We start from the raw sequence: 22,637 nt of genomic DNA on the forward strand, positions 1-22,637 counted from the left end.
TAATTGTTGGTAATTGTGTGTTATACAATTGCATCACTACGGTTATATGCACCTGCGCTGTCTCTGATCTCATTGGCTACAGCTGGCAGTTTATTTGATGGTCATTTCACAGTCCTGATTCACTGTTTTTGCGGGTATGGGATTGTGGCCTTTTGTGATTTGTTTTATTTACTGTGGTAAAGCTAAAAAATGGATGCCTTGAAGTGTTATAAAATTATTATGTTGCTCTTCCAGCTTTTATAAATAAGGGATTTAGTATTTCAGACAGCTGTAACCCTTATCATCACTATATTTGAAACAAACCAATAAGATTAGGTTGTGGAGATCAAAAAGCAAAATTTCATGCAGGGAATTACACAACAGACAGTAGCTGAGCAGCTAAAACGTCTATATAATGCACATTACACTAACAGTTCAAAGCACTTAGATTAATTTCTTATATTGAATTCCAATTATAAATGGTACTTCAGAATATTTTTAGAAAGCTTTTTAAAAATCACTGGATTTGCACACCTCCAAATTTATAACATAAAATTTATGGCATAAAATTACTGAAGCTATTCATTAAAAATCATACTAAGGAAAAAAAAAGAGCTTCTTAGGAGCTTTTGATTCCTCAAAGCACTGAGTTACGCAGTTAACTTCAACTGAAATGGATGGAAATTTAGTACTTATGTAAGAACTGCAGGGTTTCAAGACAAAGACATGAACTGAGTGCCAGTGTAGACACTCATACACTGTTGATGGAATAAGTCCAAGTGCTTTGCTCAGCTGGCATCAAATAGGGTGGAGCCTCTTGTGAGGAGGGCAGGTTGATTAATTCTAAATCTGTATCAGTGTTTTCAAAGTTACAGACATCAGACAGAAATTTTATTTTGCATATATTGTTTCACTGGAAATGAAACAACCTTCCTCACTTCAGAATCAAAGAATTTTCTTCTCCTCACCCATTCATTTTACTAGATCTAACTATGGGCTTTTTTTGAGACATATAGTAAGAACATATGGAAATGGATAGGATTTGCAGGGACACCTACTGTTCTTGTTTGTACTATTGTGTGAGAAATCTGCAGAGAAAGTAACATGGACTGAGTTTGTATGAACAATTACACACACAAGTCTATGGGGCCAGATGGGATCCACCCAAGGGTACCGAGGGAGCTGGTGGAAGTGCTCACCAAGCCACTTGCAATCATTTATCAGCAGTCCTGGCTAACCAGGGAGGTCCCAGTTGACTGGAGGTTAACAAACATGACACCCATCTACAAGAAGGGCTGGAAGGAGGACCCAGGGAACTACAGGGCTGTCAGCCTGACCTCGGTGCCGGGGAAGGTTATGGAGCAGATCATCTTGAGTGCCATCACGTGGCACGTACAGGACAACCAGGCGATCAGGCCCAGTCAGCATGGGTTTACAAAAAGCAAGTCCTGCTTGACTAACGTGATCTCCTTCTATTACAAGGTGACCCGCTTAGTGGATGAAGGAAAGGCTGTGGATTATGCAGGAACTGCTAATGATATTTTGTTGGCTGTTAATCTTTGACATATAAATGACAAAAAATTTTAATCTATCCTTCATATGTCAGCTTGGAAAAGGGATAGGCAATTAAAGCTCAAGTGTCTAGCTCAACAGAAATATGAGTTCTGAATGAGTTTTGTTACATTTGTGTTACAGCATTACAGCAATTTTCTATTAGATTTTCATTTAAATGTTGGCTTTGAAATTGAGTTTTACTTTATTGTGATGTATGTAAGCATGAAAATCCAAGAGAAATTTAAACTTATAAGTTAAACCCTGTATTAGTAGTTGAGGAGAAAACTAGAGATCTTACAAATGGACCTTGAATAACCCAGTGTCAGCATTGTGAAAAAAAAAGTGAATTTTAAATTTGTTCTACTTCCTCTAGGGAAAAACACAGCGAAGACATAGGTGACCACTCAAAAACTTGGTCAGTCTTTTTATTATTAACTTAATATATACATATAAGTGTGTGTATGCATTACCTTAGTTTAGCTGACAGCTCCAGCTTTGTAATATTTACTTTAATACACACAGTGCTTTGCTAAATCTAAAAAAATACATTTTTTGCTCTGATGTACTCTGCAGATTGTATGAAAATGACATCTGGTGGAGAATTGTTCTTGAAGATAACCGCTTCAAACTGCAAGCTAAGGTAGTAATTTAAGGTCACAATTGTATATCACAATATTCCTGTATAAAAGAGTCAGTCGATAGATTCTCAGCAATCAGTAAAGCAAAGGCTAAAGTCTTTTGCTGTGTAAATCAAAATTCATTTCAGCTTTACAGTTCTTCAGGCTTCTAATACACAATTCTCTCTATATTTTTTAATTTTTCCACATAAAATTCTTTTTTTTTTTCTTTATATATATATAATTCTAACTTGTCATTCTTCAGGCAAGTTCAGTATGAGTCAACAGCATGCCCTGGCAGCCAGAAGGGCCAACTGTGTCCTGGGGAGGCTGTGACTTCATGGAGAGCCTCCACTGGAGCAGGCTCCTGGCAGGACTTGGGACCCCGTGGGGGACCCACGCTGGAGCAGTCTGTTCCTGAAGGACTGCACGCCGTGGAAAGGACTCATGTTGGAGAAGTTCGTGGAGGACTGTCTCCCATGGGAGGGACCAAATGCTGGAGCAGGGGACAAGTGAGGAGTCCTACTCCCCCTGAGGAGGAAGGAGCGGCAAAGACAAGGTGGGATGAACTGGCCCCAACCCCCATCCCCTGTTCCCCCTGCGCCGCTCCGGGGGAGGAGGGAGAGAAAATCGGGAATGGATCTGAGCCCAGGAAGAAGGGAGGGGTCTGGGGAAGGTGTTTTAAGATTTGGTTTTATTTCTCATTACCCTACTCTGATTTTATTGGCAACAAATTAAATTAATTTCCCTGAGTCAAGTCTGTTTTGCCCGTGATTGTACTTGGTGAGTGATTTCCCTGTCCTTATCTCGACCCACAAGCCCTTCATCATATTTTTCTCTCCCCCTGTCCAGGTGAGGAGGGGGAGTGATAGAGCAGCGTTGGTGGGCACCTGACATCCAGCCAGGGTCAGCCCACCACACTAGTTTTCAGGCTTTTTGATTTTTCTGTTTATATTTCTAATCATATATACGATTACTTTCAATTCAGGGCACCTGCAGCTGCTTTAGAAATAAACAAAAGCTACTAGTATGCAACAGTTCTGAAAAATTAGTTACTTTTTTAATGTGTTGAAATATAGGGTGTTGTAGCTAACTTTAGGACAGTTTCATAGGATAAGACTTCTGCTTTTTAAAGAGCAATCACTGAATCTAGTCTATGAAGCCACAGCTGTGAGTTATACAGACAGCTTCTTAAATGAGGAACACCAAAGACACATGACTTCCCAGGAAAAATATGTAAAGAGCAAAATAAAGTTGCTCTTTTTGGCAGAGTGTAAAAACATGCAGTTAGCTGGTATTTGGAAGATCTTCTTCATAGCAAAATGGAACACATCATAAATATAGCCAGATACCTCAAATTGTGAGTACAACAAAATATTTTAAGTAAAAAAAAAGAAGAAATTGGTTTATGGTTATTACTTCATCTTATTTTTATTTTCATTATTGCAATTCCTTGCTACATCTATAACTCAGCAACAGTTTTTCCAAGAGCTGACACTAAACTTACTTTTCCGATCTATTTACAATAACTGTTTACATAATGCTCATCTATCAATGTGAATTTTTTTTTTCTTTTTTCCTTTCCTTCTTTTATGTAGATTTTTCTGTACAATGTGTAAAAAAGATTACACAGAAACAACAGATTCAGGAAAAACATTGCACTGTTGTTACAGAAAGGCTGAGGAGTACTGCATATTCATATACAATCGAACTCTGGAAACAGGACAGGACTGGACTATGGCCTCCTTGATAGAACTTACAGTGACTCAGCCAGAGGATACAATTTAGCCCAGTAGTAATTTAATAAGATTTTCAAACAGAATATTGATAAAAAAAGCTCTTCCTGAATATGGTTCTCCCCTAATAATAAGGGAAAATAATTTGAATTAATTACTCATTAATTAAGGTACTGTTTAAATAAACAATAAGTGTAATAATAATCTGCTTATTTTAGGTAGTGTATTTCATCTCCTCAATGACCTTCACTAGTTTCCCAGGTCATTACTCACTTCACTTTTATTTCAACTAACTCGCATGTACATCTATACGTTTGACTTTAATTTTTACTGAGAACAGAATGAAAAGTGATGCCTCAGGGTTTTATCAACAAGATTTTTTTGTATTAGTAGTACACAATTTGTTATTAAATAATATTACTTGATAGGTTTCGTCCATCTCAAGAGCTAAGGAATACACACAAATCTAACATTGAAGTGAAGTGAATAACAGAGTTAGCTTTAAGATGTTCAGACTGTTGCACGCATTCCATATATATCAATTATATTTTTGCTGTTTCTGTCTCTGGGATTCCCAGAACTGCCTTCTAATGGTTTTAAGGAATACTACATGGTTTAATCTCCAAATATTTTCATAACAAACTGTATAGCCAAAATAAATACCACTGACTTTTAGCCATAACAGAAATTTCTAGAGAGCAGATGAAAAGATGATTTTGTAGCTAAGACTTTGCTTATTTAGGGACAGAGTAGAACCAAAGAGCTGAACTTGTGCTACCAAGGAAATCTGGGTAGCTGTGCTGGTGGTGAGTGACTTCCCCAGCCAGTTCTTGGACTAATGCCACATGTTCTCATCCTAGCACAGGGGATATATACTAACAGGGCTGAAACTCACCTTTATTACACTCTTTAGCTTGTCCCTAGATTAATGATACTGATGTAGGTGTAGAGTCTAGTCTGGGCCAACCCAGAAAATCAGTGTCTTCCTAAGCCTAAGTCCTCCTCCTCTCTTTTGCAGACACTAACATTTCATTTTTTTATTCTTTAATACTACATTGGCCATGGATGGCTAGACAGGCTTATTCTAATGGTGGGCTAAATTAACATGTACTTCTGTACTCTGGGGGACTGATCCTTGTCCTTCTTAATCCACAAGCTTCTTTTTGTTATTCTTCTTTTATGTTGTTGGAGTTTGTTTTCACCTAGATCACCTAAACTATCCTGCAGACAAAGCTCAAGCACTGACGATGGACATAAATAGGTGTAACACATGGTGCCAAGAAGCTGATACTTCATTCTCTGGTGAAATAACCAGCAAGCCTGAAAGCAGCTGACCCTGTTTATCAAATCCTCTTGATCCCTGGGGAGTTACAGGTGCATTGGTAGCATAAAAACAAATAAGAAAGAATTCAGGAAGGAAAAATAGAAATTATTTTCATTTAGAAGAAGCAAAAGGATACCCTAGTCTCCCAAGGATACCCAAACTCCCTAGTCAGTAACAGATGAGAAGGAAAACAGTCTAAAGTTATTTTGTGGACATAAACACAAAGTTTGGTATTTAAAGATGTGACAGAGAAGCACAGACAGTCTTTGGAATGAAAATAAAGTATAACTTAGAGGACGCCATGTTGTAAGAGGCTTGCAGCTTGGGTATGTTTCAAAGTCCCCAAGCACTCCAGGAACCACAGATGCCTATGGTGGATTTTCAGCCCTGTCTGCTCTGGACATTTGCAAATTTCTCTGCTAGATATGGACTGCCTACAGTTGCCTCTGCAGTGGATTTTGGTCTTCTGGTATTACTGTTCACAGAAGACAATTCAGAAGCTATAGCCATTTTAAATATATAGCTGCTAGCTCATTTAACAGTGTTAGCTGCAAAAAGCTTTACGTCTGCACTTTAACAGCAGCATGTCTTTTTATCTGCTCTAATGCGTTCAGCATTCTGATTCAAGCTAGACACATATGTGACGTTGGATCCAGTAGCCTCAGTCAGGAATGAGCTGCGTTACACACCATGCACAGGAAGGTTTCAGCCCTGGAAGATTCAAGAATCTGACTTCTCACTCCTGCAAAGGCCTTTGCAGATGCCTGGGTGTAGGAAGGATATATAGCATTGCGATGGATATGAAAAAGACAGGAAAGGATGACTGGAGCAGTGATAACACCAGCTAGTTACACATGCTAAATACTGTGTACGTTGCTAATTTCAGGTTTATTTAAAAGGTTTAAGAAGAGAGCTGCCTCTTCCTCTGATTATTTTTATTTTTACATTTTAGTGGGGACTCTGGCTATACTCCTGTAAATGTTTTTTATTATTTTACTTGCTTTGCTTTTTTTCAGAATCCTTGCTTCTGCTTTTTTCAATTTATATAAATATCCATAAATTTTCATTATTGTGTAATTTGATAGACATATTAAAAATACAGTGATGGCCAACAGTACAATGATTTCTCCTGCTCAAGTCAGGTTTCTCACTTGAAATTTGGCAACTTAAAAGGACTGTAATGGAGATACAGGCTCCTATAATGTTAAGTAAAAAGATGTTTAGCTTATAAAGAGAAATTCTCATTTGTCTTTTAGGTTGACCATATTTGTCATAAGTTGCTATTTAACAATAGTGCAATGGTGACGATCCTTGAGGAGGGAATAAGATGGAGAGAGGAATTGTAGGCATGTAGTTATGTCTCAGACAGAATCTAATTCTTTTGAACTATTGCTGCTCCCCTTCCTTCCAAGACCATAAATTAATTTTATAGCTTGTAGGTCTACAGTGAAAAGGCTTGAAAACATAACCATGACCACAGATAGAAATAAAGAATTAGAAGTAGAAACCCTTTCATGGGAAGGGACTCTTGGAACTCCATAATTCAGTTTGCATGGTAGGAAACTAAAATTCTTTCAAACACCGAGGGACATAAATACGTGGATTTCCTGGATTCAAAATACAAATCACAGCTGGTTATGGGGGAATGGAGTGAATGTGATCATTTTGTGTTGCTACCTAGAGAAGCAATGGCTAAGAGTATTCTCTTTTTTTTAACTGTTAATATAAATGCTCTCAAGCATTAACACAAGCACTCTTTTACACTCTGTCTTGATATCTGCCACCTTTATGGACTTGCTTGAAAGAATATGCTATCTGAAAGATGCCACATGTGGCATTGACAGGCAGCTATTCAGAGTATGGCAGACAGCCAGTAAATCACTCAGTAGAGCTTTCTGTCCTTCCAGCCGTATCTCACAGAATCTACAATTTCTCCCTTTGCAGTATACTTCAATGTCAGTTTGTTCTCTTTAAACTTTTATATGTGAAAGTGACAAAAAAAATACACATTCTCTTGCTAATTGATTTTTCTCTCCTTTCAGAGCTCAAGTGCACAAATCTTAGCATGTGTTACCACGTCTCTCTCAGTCTTTCCAAGTAGTCAGTGTGCAAAGCAGGTTTTTTCTTCTCTAGGAAAGGAAAAGAAAAAAAAAGTTTTTTACAAACTAGGTCTTTGGGTCATTCGTATTACTAGTAATTTGTTCAAAATCTGTGAAAAACCTTCATACCTGAAATGAAATTTTCAGTTCTTGCCAGAGTATAAACTGATAGGAAAAAATATGTAGCTTTTGCCTATTTCACGTGCATTCATTTTTAAAGCTGTTCAAGTGTGTTTGGCAGTGAACCAACTCTTCTAAGAGAAGCTGCTACAAATATGCTAGTAAAGTTTCTGTGTGTGTTAAAACTTGTAATAAAACACAACCAGTACTACGTGTTCTGCCAAAGGGTCAGTCTAGCCTAGAAATTGCCTCCATCAGTGGATATACATGAACATCCAAGAAAGAGTAAGAAAAAGACAAGCGCATATAATACCTACTCTATGACCATATAAATTTATCTCCTTAAACAGCACTTTCACCAGTTAACACCAGTTATGCCCTCAGATGCCATGGTGGAACCTGTTTTCAAAAGACACTGATCTCTGCCCCTCCAAAATTTCAAATGTCTGTGGGATGGCTCAGATTGACTGGATGCACCCAGTTGTAGGGGACCTAAATCTTTATCACATAACTTCATATTTAAATCTCAGGAATGCAAATCTATTATTATATAAATATGAATACATCTGAAACAAAAATAATGAATTGAAAATGCGGTGTGTAGGCCACAGAAAAGTTCGAGCTGCGGCTGTTTCAAATTCTTGCATATACTCCATAACTGCTTAATTCTGGGCTGACCTTAAAAACAGGGTATCGTAGTTGCTGTTCTTCCTCCAACGCTGTTCTTCCTCCAATGTAATTTTATGTAAAATTGTACCAGTATGTGACAAAATATTAATTTCTGAGCATCTTTTGTTTTGCCTAGTGGTTTCCAACAGATGCTCTGAACTCCAAACGGGATCTGTTTGTTTTCCATTGTCTCAGCTACAGATAGCTTTAGTAAATATTTTTCTTATGCAAACTCGAATTCGTTACAGTGAGATCCAGATTTGCTAATCCTCTTGCCTTCTTTGCTACTTCAGGGACACAAAGCATCGTACGTGTTTTCTGGCTGGCCAGAGCCAAGGGTACATGGGTTTGCTGATGCATCTCACTCGGGAAGCCTGCACAAGGCCAGCCAGCAGACATGGGAAATGCACACGCTCCACGTGTCCTGGGCCCTAAACCAGATTTTAACTCAGTGGGATTTGTTTTGCCTTCACTGTGGGAAATGCATCAGCCTCAGGGGTGCTGGGAAGTGCTGTGGGTGAGCTCCTGCCCTGCAGCCACAGCCTGGGTCCCACCACGGAGTGGGGCTGGGGGGAGCGTGGGGCATTGGCCCCAGGCAGAGGGGCCTGCCAGGGCCCCGCTGTGCACCAGGACGGTTGCAATCCCTTTTTCTTTTGGGAAAATGGGTTTAGTTAAAGGCCAGAGTTGATAATCCATTTGTCATCAGAGTTCACTATGGAGTTTTAACAGCTTCTGCCTGCGTGTACATGAAAAGTGACCACTCCCATGCGTTTTTAGACATAAACACTGAAGGTGAGGGACTGGAAATCCTTATAAAAAGAAATTTATTGTCTTAATAACTGTTACAATTGCAGTGTAGACCAAACTAAGTCAAATTTTAAAGCCTCTTCTGTGTCTTGTAAGAAGATACAGAAAGTCTCATGTGTTGGGTCAATTTTACATTGCAGAAGCACAAAAGATTTTCAGGGAAGATGAAAGTCAAACAGAATGACAGCTCCCACTATTTGTAGCAGGCCTTCCAGAAAAAAAAAACCAAAAAACCAAAAAAACAACAAAACAAAACAAGAGCCAAAAAACCCCAATCAGATGACTACAAGTTCATATTTGCCTTAGTTTTTTTGGCAGGGAGTAGGATAAGTCTAACCAACTACCTGTTATTATCTTAAGTTAAACTCAGGTGCTACCACTTGAAACTGTACAGATTCTTTAGCAGGCCCATCCCCTTCCCAATTAAATCATTGGTGTGTTGCAGTATGGCAGCAGGTGTCAACAGTTTTTTCCTGTAACTGTGGCCTGGGAAATGTGGACATGCTGCATTTGGTTATTAATTGCCAAGCATATTGTCTTGAATCAACGGAAGGGTCCTCATGAGTCTTTTCCAGAGATGAAGTAATCTCCAGCAAGTTTTTCTTCTGAGACTTCAGAAGTAAAATGTTAAACCAAATATTCATAACAAAATAAATATCTCTCTGTCTGGCATGAAAAGTGGAAATGGTCCCAAGGTGATATGCAACAACCCTCAGTAACAGTAAATAGAGTTACAGCTTCCTTTTGTCAGTTTTATCTTCAACTGTGATTTAATTCTATTTTGTCATTTTCAGCAGTGTTCAGTGTTTTGATTCTGAGATTAATGGATTTAGATAAAATGTAGTTTGAATGAAGGAAAGATTTTCAATTGTGTATTTTTAGAAGAATCAGGCTTTAGAGAAGGGGGAATTCTGCTAGGGGAAGGGATTGACTTCTCCAGGGTTTCCCAGCAAGCTGCTGAAGCTGCTGGCAGGACAAGAAATAGGATCTTGGTCTCCTGGGGCTGCGCCTGCTGTTCTGTCCAGCAGCCTCCATGGCTGCTTTTTATAAGTCACAAAAAGCAAGGCCAGGAAAATACCTTCATCGTAAACCAATAAGCAAGATGTATTCAAATGCTTCCAGCAATTGTTGAGCCATTGATTCAGTCATCCCTCAAAACACCGAGCATGAAGAGCAGCAACTCTTTTCATTCCTGCAGTACATATCTGCACGGCACAGGCATTAGGCAGAGAAGGAGCTGCCTAATTAGGAGGGCTTGTCCTGGCTTTAATGCAGCTTAAGAACAGCTGCTTTAAGTTGTGTTATTGGCCTGTGGATGCCACTAAAGATGCTCTCTCCCCTTCAAAATGGATCTGTTCTGTGGCCTTTAGCAAATCAATAAATCTACTTAAATAGGACGGAAATACTCTGATTTGGGAAGTGCCTTGTGTAGGGTGTGCCAGCAAGTTACCGGCTGCCTGCTGTTACCTCCTAATCCAAAAGGAGTCGTCACCATTTAAAATGACATATTGCACTATTTGTAGCATTTTCTAAAAGGCTGCTTAGCCAGGTGCAACTCTGATCTCGCAGGGGCAGGAGCCACAGCTGCAAATGGATGGAAATCCGGAATTTTGTAGTGCCAGTGAGAGAGGATCACCAGATGGGAAATTTAGCAGGAAATCTCAGTGCCATTATGAATCTCCCCCTCTGCATTTCCAAGTGAAAACGAACACTTGAATGCTGAAAATTATGACATATTAAACAATTATTGTGAATTGCAGATATCTGGCTCAGATATACCTGAGGTTCTGGAGTTACAGATGGCAAATTTAACAAAGCATTGTGATGTGCTTTTGCTGCAGATATTAGGGGAGCAGGGAAAAGTGCACAGAATCTCTGACAATGGCTTCCACCGGTATTGGGAAACACAAATAAAGGCAAAGAGGGAATTAATACACAGCAGCTTGTTGATGTACTCTGTTCAGAATAACACAATCTACTGCTGCTACCATCAGCTGTTTAGTAATAAAAATTATCCAGCAAATATTGAAGGTCTGTTCTCTAAGCAAAAGAGTTGCACACAAGCATATAGATGTTCTATTAGATTAGTTAGAACAGTGGAATGTTTTTCATGTTTGTGTGTGAGGCATACTGTCCTGCAGACAAGTTGGGAAGGGGGAAGTAGAGGGGAGGAAGTTCTTGGAAATTACCTGTATCTACAGTGGGGATAATCTGGCTTTTTGAGGAATGATGAACAATTTTTCACAAAATGAGAGCTTCCTAAAACTTATTGGTAATAATAGGCAAATTTGATCATCACCAAAAATCATATGTAACATATATTGATAGATGATAAAATTCACCCTACTGCATGGGAAGACAACCAACAGACTGTAGCATTAAGCACTTACTCTTTCGGTAAGGCTTTCTTTTTGCACGTTTGCATGCAAATATTTCAAGGCATGTGGAATTATATAGAGATATGCCAGGAAAGTTTTTTGTCTTCATATCTTGTAGGGCACTCACACAGGTAAATGCTCTCAGCTTTTATTATTCATGTGAAAATAATAGAATATTTTTATATCTGCTGTCGTAATACAATATTTTTTATATTATAACTCTTTAGATAAGAGTTCAGCTTCCTGCATTAAGATCTCAATGTGATAGCAACATTGAGTGTAGAAAGTACTGGCTTTATCATTTGCCAAAAGGATGGAATGAGGATACCTATCCAAACATTATCTTGCGTGTCTTCTGAGTATTCTTCTGACTTGGTCTGATAACAGCCCAGTTTACTTCAGTAAATATATGTTATATAGATTAAATACTCAGTGATGAAATACATGTTTCCTGGTCTTAGAGCTACATCATTTGAGAAACAGCGTATTGAGTACTGACATAGAAACCAGGAGTCCAGATTTACTTACTGGGCCATAGACTTCCTGTGTCAGGGACTGACTTTGGATGTCTGGAACCTAAAGAAGAACGTAGGAATTGATGGGATTTCCAGAAGTACCAGATCTTAATTCAAGCTTAACCTCTATGAAGACCAACTCTGAAGGTACAAGCTGTGGACTGAGTTGAAGGAGGTTGTGGCTGCAGAACAGACTTCTGTGTGACTTTGAAACTAACCTGTCTTTTGCACGAAGAGTATGTCTATAAAGTGGAAATAAGTGCGGTGTTGGAAGGAAAAGAAATTATAAGTTCTGAGGGCATCTGAAGGAAATAACTTGACAAGTAGGAAATAAAAAAGTACAATTTCTAGAATCTGTCATCTTCTTCTAAGCTAGTGGGAATATGATATATTTATTTTGTTTTGGATAGTCAATGATCCTGGAAAACTATAGAGAATGAAATGGAAAAATTGCAACTGTGCACTTGACTAATCAGCCTTCCCTAAAAAAGAAAAAGGGTAATTTTGCATTGAAATTATTTTATCACCTTCGTATTCAAATTATAGAACCTAGATACATGCTTTGGGATAAACACAGAAAATTTGTATCCCTAGTTAGTCTTGCAGATATCATCAAAGTTGCTTAAAACACAACACTGAGACACAGCAAGACAATGCAATGTTGGTATTTAAAAATATTATTGATTATTTTGAGAAGTTTAAATAAATGTAGTGGGTTTTTTTTTTTTACAGAAAACTTTTAATTAATTGTATTTTTAAAATACGCTTCTCAGAACTGTTCCAGTGAAGCAAGCAAGTAACATGAACACAAGCAAAATAATATTGCAGTCTAATCTAGTGCTTTTTTTGTGTGAGTAGTGCTTACTCCTTGCTAGTAAGTCTTATTAGCATGGTATATACTGATGTTCCACAAACTTAGTTACAAATGTGTGCCATGACAATGAAGAAGAAGTGATGAAAATTACAGATCTCAAGAAAACCTTTGCTGGGACAACAGCCCTGCAGTGAAACTAAGAACACAATACAGCTATCTTACTGCTCCACATCATTGTACAGATTGATGACTGATGGACATAGAAACCTGAGACAGCTGATGTGTGAACTCAGCATTTTGTGCCACTTATAGCATGTACACAGGCATGCAAGAAAGCCTGTGTATAATGCTTGGTTGAAAGTATTCTGTCAAAACTAATTTCTCAGTAACCAGTGAACTGTTAAAGTAAACTGATATTTTTTACAGAATATCCCTATTTTCCCAGATATTTTTTAAAAGAAAAACTTCAAGTATGTAAAAAAGGCCCTTTTTAAGGTCATAGATGTTGCCATCCCAAGGTAACAAGTCTCAGAGTAGTTTATGCCAACATCATGTTTCTGACAGGCCAGTAGGCCACTACCAAACAATGGCGATAAAAGAAGATGTAATAGGGCTAAAAAGAATAGCAGTTTGTTAATCTGTTTCTACGTACTTCTAAACCTATTCTCAAATAACTGGAGCTTTATTTTATCCCAAAAGCATAGAATCTGGAAATTCTTTTGAACACTGAATATTCTTGAGGTCTCTATTAATACAAAATGACATGAGAAGTCTTGTCAAGTTTTATAGTCAACTTTGCAATTAAATTAGAGATACAGAAGTTGATTTATCAGTTAACAGATATTCCCAGTCTAGTTCCTCTAGACTGTTTTACTTAATAGCCTCTCTTCATTTTTCTAACATGAGCAGTCTTAGACCTTTGGCTGTCTTTGGGTAAGATATTCTCCAAGTTCTTCATTTTTTCGTATGGCTCATTGCATTGCTTATAGATCCTGTTATTTTACTTCCCCATTGCCCATAACTGCCCTTTGAGAAGCAGTAAACAAAGCTATGCAGGTTCATTTAGGAAAACTGCATTTTTCTTTTATAGAAATTCTTCCTTTGGCAGAATCATTTTATTGGCTTTATACCATATGTATCAATATATACAATAGTAAAACAGAAAAAAAAAAGAAAGAAGGAAAAAAAGAAGGGAGAAGGTCTCTGAAGACAGCCAATTTCATCAGCATATGGATGAGGAGTAAAAGCCAAGATATGCTTTTGATTGAGACATGTCAGTAGCAGATAAAGCAAATTTATGTACTTCAAATCTTTGATTTTGTCAAAAGGCAAGATGGGTAATAATCTTATACAGTGTTTTGAACATTAGCAAGTTGTGGGAACTAAGGAATGTAGGAGATAAGCTTGAAAGGGCTGGGACAAATATGAGAAACTGCAGGGACTCTCTGCAGTCTTTCAGGAGCTCAGACCTTTTGGATCCAAACTTTTGCAGAAAGCGGGTGGTCTGGCATTCTTTTAACAGCAGTCTGAGAAATTACTATAGCACCTACCAAAACTTTTGCTTTTCCTGGCTTCAAAATTTTCATTACTGCACAACAAGGGCTACATTCAGGTACCATGAAAGTGAGTACAATGTTTGAATGATAATTGTTTGCTCAATTTTTGTGCCCTAGCCAAAGACTGCAGCAGGTTATTCTGTTCCCTAAAATTGCTTAATTTGCCTATGCAAACGTGCCTAAAAAAAATAGTCTGCAATTACTAGCAAAGATCAATAGGCATCAGTACTTCAGCTTCCAAACGTTAAGATGTCATGTGCTTTTATTACCATTATTTATCTTATTTATTACCTGGATCAATTTTATTTAAGACCAAGACTCTGAATGAGACACTATCACTTCAGAATGGCATTTTCTCAGAAAGCACTCTTCTAAAAAAGGTCAGGTGGGCTTTCTTCCCTACATGACTTACATAATAAATAATTAGAAATGGCAGCTCTAGATTGTTAGGAAACAGCTCCATTCCAGACACAATCAATTCAAGTGCATGGTTGAAAATAATAAAACAGCAAAGAGTTGATAAATCTGTCTGTTTTGTTCTATATTTGTGTTATTCCCATTCTTTTCACAGAATTTTGAAACCGAAGAGGACTGTTGTGATCATCTTATCCAACAGGCCAAAGAATTTCATGAACAAACTCCTGCTTCAGACCTGTAATTCCTGCCTAAGCAAGAGTGGGTGCCATTCAGGCAGACGTTCTTGGTTCAAACACTTCAAATGATGGAATATCCCTCACAGTCATGGTAAATTACTCCAGCTGCTAGTCATTCACGCTTATTTCTCATTTGAACTTGTCTAGAGAAATGTCCAGTATTTTGTTCTGCTTTTCCTTGGTAAAGTTTCAAATCTTTTCTTATCTTAAACTTGTAGATTCTCATAGGTGATAGGAAAGCTATCCTTAAACATTTGTTGGATAAAAGAGATAGCTTTATGTCTTTTTTGTGTGAGGCCAATTTTCTAGGTGACCGATTCTACCTCTTGGGATTTTTTTTGCTACAGCATTCTAGAAAACAGCCTTATTTTGAATAGCATTACACTGTAATACAGTGTAATTTACACTGGCTGTAAATTAATCCCCAAAGATGGCTGGAAATTTTATCAAAATTTGGCCATAAATGTCTCAAAAAAAAAAAAAACTTGTGACACTTCTGTATACTTGGTTCTACTAAAAAGAACAAATATTACTAGCTGTTTTTTCTTGGTAGCTGCCATATTAAGATTTTAAAGCAACAATAAGGATCTCATACTTTTCATTTGTATTGTTGAAAATACCAGTAATCGTTCATTTATTTTAAATCTGCTTTAAGCAATATCAAAGACAGTAACTCTTCAATAAATGGGGTCTACTTACCAAGATCAAAAGGAATAGATATTTATCTGTTACAAAGAAGCATAACTCTATGGAATTCTGTTAAACTACACTGATTTACATCAGCCCATGATAAGACCTAGAGATTTTCTTCTTAGTGATAAAGTAGATACATTCAAACTCACTTTTTTACAGCTGCTGGATTCCCCTACATTTAATGAAGAGTAGAAATCTTACAATTTTAAATAGATTTTTAATTTAAAATAAGAGCTGATCCGTTTTATACATCTCAAAGCTATTAAATACTTTTACTGTTCTCAGTTTTGAAATTAAAATCACTCTCTGTATCACAGATAATTAAATGCATATCATCTGATGATACAGCTATGTAATCCATCTTAAAACAGTAACGAATAAAATATAACCAAAAGTAACCCTGAATACTCATAATAGATTAAATCAAGAAAAGGCTTGAATATGGCATTTATTTCCACAAAAAATGACTTGTGTATATAGACATATATTATTATAAAACTTTGAATTATTAAATACAGCTGTGCTCCAAACTTACAAAGGACCAATTATTGTCTTTGATTAGCTGATGAAGTGAGAAGATCATTCTGTTATGTCCTACTAAAGGTTTTTTCTTGTTCTCAGAAAGGTCTTGAATTCAAGAGGATGGCTTATAGCTACCTGCATGCAGAAAGGCTTGTCAGACAGAGGTCACAGGCAGCTGCGAAAAACATGTGTCAGAATTCCCCTTTTTTACTGCAAATCAACAAATATTTTAATGTTTTATATGAAGTAAGCATGTGTACATATAACATACATGCACATATTTTATGTACAGGTACACATATACATAACCTTCCCAATGAAAAAGAAAGTGTTGAAGTCTCAACTCCTCAGCGTGGGGTGGATTCCTGAATGAGGAGATTATTGCACAAGGAGACAAACCTCATCATCTTCAAGCTGTAATCTTCTCTGCAGTTTCATCCTGAAGGTGTGTGCCTTGAACTAGGGTAAGACATGAAAACGATATTAAGTTGCCCAAGGATGGTCAAACTGAGGCAGTTCCGCACATGCAGAGAAGCAGAAACCATAGTTGCCTGAGAAAGTTTCTTGGTTGAGATTGTAGGTACTGGGTGAGAGCTTGGTGGGAGTTTTGAGGCTTGTACTGAGACAATCAACTCAAAAATCCTTCTGTGCCTACGAGTCTAGGACCTTTCACAGCTCTGCAGCATTAAAACTGAGTCTTCATAGGTATATAAGCAGAATTTATGTAATACGAATATTTTGCAATCCTAGTATAATGTGCAATGGCCAGATAAAAACTAGACTTTTTTACAGAAAGTGAACAAAATTTATCTGAAAATGCCAATTGGATTAAAATGTAACTTTTAGACATAAGTGTATGCATACTCCTGCAAATATTTTATATACTTATGAAAATATTATGTAAAACTTACATGAATGTTATAGTTTATAGAATATTAATTTGATGGGAATTTTAAAATTAAAGGTATTGAAATGACTGCTTTTTATATGGCTGAAAAATCCTATTTTCTTTATGTTGAAACAGGTTATTTTGTTAACAGCTGATATATTTCATTTCAGCTGTAAGGTCTTAGATGTCTTTTATAGAGACTTACACATTATGATTGACTACATCATTGGTTATTATTGGTATGATTAACTATTATTGGTTATTTCATGGTATAATATATTTACATATTTGTAGTATATTTTTAAGTTTATATGTACATATGTGTGCATATATATGTTATATATGCAATGTTATTGCCTTTTATTAAAATGTAGTATATATTATATGATATACAATATATAGATAGCATGTAATAGACAAACTATTCTATATTCTAGTTTTATATTATAGTATACATTTATATTATGTTATATATTATGCATACATTACATTTTAATGTAATAAGGTTTACAAAAATTATTTAATGTTTTAGTATATATTCATGTTTTGTTTAATACTTAAATAGCAACCAAGATATGGCTTTACCAATGAAAAAACCAAGTTATCACTTATGAAAAATAGTTTTTACAATGTCTTCTGGGAAAAATCTTATACTGTGCTAATTAAAATATAAGTGCAAAACCTTTTTCCAAATTGTACATGATTTAAAGTTAAAACAAAAAATGCAAATGTTCATGTGTTTTGAAATGTCAAAGTTTTGTTCTAAAATTTTGATTTTTATCTCCTTAAGTATTACAAAATAATAACATCTCCCTTTTGCTCTTTCACCATGAACTCCAGATTCCAATTCCCCCCCGCCCTTTTTTTTTTTTTTTTTTTTTTTGCAAGTTCTGACAGTGAAAAGTGTCAGATCATGCATTTGCTCCACGCCCAGAAAAAAAATCCAAACTTCATCCGGGTCAATATAAGTTTTATGCATAGTGGAGCATGACCTGGAAGGTAACAGTGACTGTTACATGTATTACCTCCGATAATTTCTTGCCACAGCCTCATCTTTCATCTCTATGGAGCAACAGTGTCTCCTGGTGGTCAACTAGTAGTTAACGTCCGGCAACGATTTTTTTCAAAAAATATTCGACTCATTGCAGTTGATATATATGAAGGTACTAGTATAATAAAGCTAAGACTGTTGTGTAAATTGTTGCCCTGGGAAGTGGTTTTATTGTCAATTCATTCAAGTACTTTACATACCTGGAATTAAATATCTACTTACATACTTTGGAAGTAAGTATTTTTCGGGGGAAAAAATGATTAATAAAAGCAAACTCCCTGTGCCTGTGGTCTCATCCTACCTTGATTATGACCAAAATGCTCTTCCCCTCCCCCTGGCCAAGGATGTACTAATTAGATGAATTAAAAAAAAAAAATCCACCCCCCAAAAAACCCAAACAAAAAAACCCCTTAGTTGTGCTGAGTCTTTAAACATTTTTCATGTGCATTCACTTTGTGCACTGCTTGCAGTTAATGGGAAATTTCAGTCCCTTGTGAAAAGCAATGCTCTCTAAATCATTCTAATTCCTTCCATTTCATTTTCATCACTACACACACAAAAAGGGAAGAGAGTAAATGTCTCCCTATCTTCAAATTCAATTTGAGACATTGTACTTGATGAAATGTATATTTGTGTAAACATTTCTCACTGGGGATGGCATCTAAATTTGCACTGTGGAACTTGACAGCACAGCTTTATAACCTTATATTCTACTCATTGGTCTCTAGCTGCTGTGTAGTATCTAAGTAAGTTCCTATTCATATATAGTTTAAATTGTAAACAATATAAGGTTCTAAGCATTATATACAGAGCTTCAGTAGTATGAACATACTGTGGACTGGATATGGTTACTTGTCAATATGTCTGACCAGCAAAGTGCAGAGTTGAATGAACTTAGATCTTCCACAGCAGGGTTACAGACTGAAATGAGGTTTTATTTAGCAACGAATTATTTTGCTATGCAAGAAGAATATGCCAATAAAATACTCGAATGCGTGTATGGGAGGTAAGTAAAATATAAAGCTGGTGATATTCTAACATCTGTGAAGAATATCATATAGAACAGGTAAAGAAAGGTGTGCTCCTTCAGAAATAAAGATAAGCACGGATCTCTGCCATCAATGGTTAGGAAAGAAGCATTTGGAGTGCTGAACTAATTTTCCAGGAGTTTTATTATTGATGTGTGGTCTTTTTCTATTTTTTCTTTTTCTATGTCTATAAAATTATGATACCCAGTTCTACAACTGCAAGCAGCTGAAGACGTGCTTGTGTCAGAAGACTCAAAGCGGACAGAGAATGACATGCAACCAAGTATTACTCAGCTTCAGTCAAGTTGGTTGAATTCACACACTAGGAAGTATTGTCAAGTCACAGGGCTAACATATACTCTGAACTCGTTGAATATAATAAAAGGTGGCACTTGTATTTGTTCTAGGAAATGTTATGCAGTGAAAGACATTTACTCTCAACATGCAAAATTGCATAATTTCTTATTAAACATAAATGGAATTGATACATGGACATTTAAAGCCATTTGAACTATTTTAATTTTTATATTTTTCCTCACTAAAGCTGCTGTTCCTACCACATCTGAGTTCACTGCAAACAAGTTCCCATGTATAAATCCTTATATAAATTCATAAAAGGTTAATAAACACAGTGAACTAAAACTGAAGCTTTGCATAGGTTAATGAATATATGGATGACATAATAGCTTAGTTTTATTTGAATTTCAGACCTGCAGTAGTTTGAGATATTCCTGTGCCAAAACTCTGGTGCATTTTGCACAGGAGCTCCACGTAGAAAATTCAGATGCTGGAAAGCACAAATTTGGGGATGCTCAGATCAGGAGTTTTTGGTTTGATAGTGGTCCCATTTCCACCAGGGTTGTGATTATAAAGACACTTTTTTTTTTTTTAATTAAAAGTCTTGTATGAGACTTTACATCTTTGAATATTGAGGTTCTTTCTAAAGAAGGAGGTATCAATGTTCCCAGGTTTCAATTCAAACATTCTTCTCTAAAAAGTAAGCCTTCTAATGTCTTTGGCAGCACAGCTTCTGTACAGCTCCTTTCCCCCTTGCTTGCATGCGAGGTTATTCTCTTCTTACAGGTGAAGACCCTGTAAAGTGAAGAGATGTGAAATAACTGTGGCCAAGATAACATAACTTGTTGATAGAGCGGAGATTATTCAGTGTCTCCAATGCAATTTTTACAAACAGAATGAGTTACTGTAGTAAGAGCCATTTAGCTGTTTTGATGCAAACAAGTGAAATGGTAAAGTCCTTATCTATATGTATCAGCCATTAAATGACTTTCGAGGGGGCTCATGCTTTTCTTTCACTCCTCAGCAGCAACTTACCATGAAGGGAATATTGAGAAGGATCAGCTGCATTTTCCTAACTCCATCACTGCCTGTAGAATGATTCAAAAAGTTTAAAAAACATTATTAGTTTACAGATGGTGTAAGCTAGATTGTCACAAAAAGGGCAGAAGAACACAACTTTCACTTGCACATAAGACTGGCCCATTTCTATTTTGACTGTTAGGAAACCACTTGATAGTACTGATCAAAAACTGTTGCTGCACAGCAGATAGGCATTATCTGTCATTCCTTTTTTTATTAATTTTAGTTGCAAATAGGTAAAGTGCTTATCAAGAAAACTCATGAGGTTTAAGAAAGGTCTGTATTTTGGGCATGACTCCCTTGGTATTCAAGTTGCCAAACAGGACTATTGCTTATAAGTTAAGATAGCCTTGTGGAAAATGTGACTGACTTGCAAAATTATCTAAAATCAACAAAACTCAAGTGGATGGATTTACCAGGGATTTACCTACAAAGATGTACATAAAAACCGGGCTGTTTACTTCAATTTGGGAAAGCTAACAAAAGTTTTTCTATTAATTGCAATCTATCTTTAGCTGTATGCACCATCAGTGAGCAAACCAGGTGACACTTGCACTTAAATTTATCTGCGATGCAGAAAAGTGGGTGAGAATAAATACAAATAAACAGCAAGGGATATCTGTAGTTCCCAAAACAGAAGGGAACAAAGGAGAAAAAGGAAGACATGTCTGCAATTATTATTATTAACATATCCTAGGAGATACACATGAACTATAAGAATTCTGTCAGTATTTCTATCATTTGGCCAGAAAAAACATCTGCATCAAAGCCCTGGAAACAAATGCACTCACAGAGCTAATGTTACTATAGAGACAATTACAGTAACAGTGCAGATACTGAACAGCTGACATTTTAAGAGTATAGTTTTTTTCTTCAGTACACATCATGTTCATCTATCCGGTCCAGAAAAAAAGACAGCGATAAGCTAACCCACGACTTTTAGATGGCCTGAGAGAAGACATAGCAACAATTTCCCATCTAATTCTCAGTTGCTGTGACATTGTGAGCCTGAACTGTGCTATCTATTATAGCGTACGTACAGGCCAGATTTTAAATAAAAAGCTCAACACCTTAAAAGGTCTCTCTATTTCTGAGACACCCATATAAGTGGCCAGTTGTCTTTGAAAAAAATCTGACTGTGAGCATTTTATTGAGAGTGGCTGTAGCATGATCACACCTGACACTAAGTGCAGATGCTCTTCTCTTTAAAACCTAGACTTTTAAATTCACCTAAAATTCTTTTAATATGGCTCTGGAGCTTACATGCAAGCTGTCTTGCATCTGATGAGACTGGAGGAGTGGTACAGCAAGTGTGTGGTTCTACTGGATAAGATATCCAATATGAGATACAGAATATGTAATGGCATCCAGGTTTGCCTATTATTGTCCCTGCTCAGGTCAAGGTGAGATGAAAAGGGACAAACGCTTCAACCCTGGGTCAGGGTACAACCCCTCTGTAGCTCGCAGGTACTTTACCCTACAAATGAAATCCTCCACTGATCTAAATTAGCAAACATACTGTGGCTGTAGTGGATCTATTCTAGTTGATTTCATCTGAAAGACTGGTATGAAACTTTCTTAAGAAAATGTGATTTGCAATTTTTCAACAGGTTTACTTGAATCTAAAATTCAATTTGTTCATGCTAACTGTACCCTTTAAACAATCAATGGCTATACAATTTCAGTAATGACTCTTTAAAATTAGAATTATTGAAAAGGCTTATAAGTAGTGATAAACATAGTAAGGTGGTATTGATTGGCCAGTGAAAGACATTGATTTGAACTGTAAACAGGTACAATGCTAGAAGAATTGTATTACTGTATGTCTTTTTGCCACTCTTATTCTGAGTCACCTGTGAGCAGAGTCTTGGTGTTTATTTGATTATGGTTTTAATAGGCTTTTAATAGTTTGAGCAGATTTATGACTGAGGAAACATGAAAGTCTGAAAAACATAATGTAAAATGGATTGAAAGCACAAGTTTCCACAGACTTTTTCCACTTAATAGATTGTGAATTTTTATGATTTACTGAACAAATATGCTTACCATATAAATGCATTTATACTGTGCCTGCAAATGAGCTTTCTCAGTATAAATTGAATTGTACACATTCTTTTTCATCTAGATACTATGTTCCATCCTTACTTTAGCCAAACAAGAAATTTTGTACTGACAATTGTGAAGCATGTAGAGTATGTATGCCTATGCACATGCTTGGTGTGTGGATTATTTCAGAAAAGCAAACTTCAAAATTGC

At 36.6% G+C, this 22,637-nt stretch overlaps 1 long non-coding RNA gene across 1 annotated transcript in view; it reads right to left on the minus strand.

The window, feature by feature from the left end:
* LOC115352994 overlaps positions 1–22,637 on the minus strand; it is a 35,683-nt gene that overhangs the window by 12,491 nt on the left and 555 nt on the right. The window lies entirely within an intron of this gene.

The sequence above is a fragment of the Aquila chrysaetos genome, chromosome 18 (genome assembly GCF_900496995.4).
Source record: "Aquila chrysaetos chrysaetos chromosome 18, bAquChr1.4, whole genome shotgun sequence".
NCBI classification, from domain to species: Eukaryota; Metazoa; Chordata; class Aves; order Accipitriformes; family Accipitridae; genus Aquila; species Aquila chrysaetos.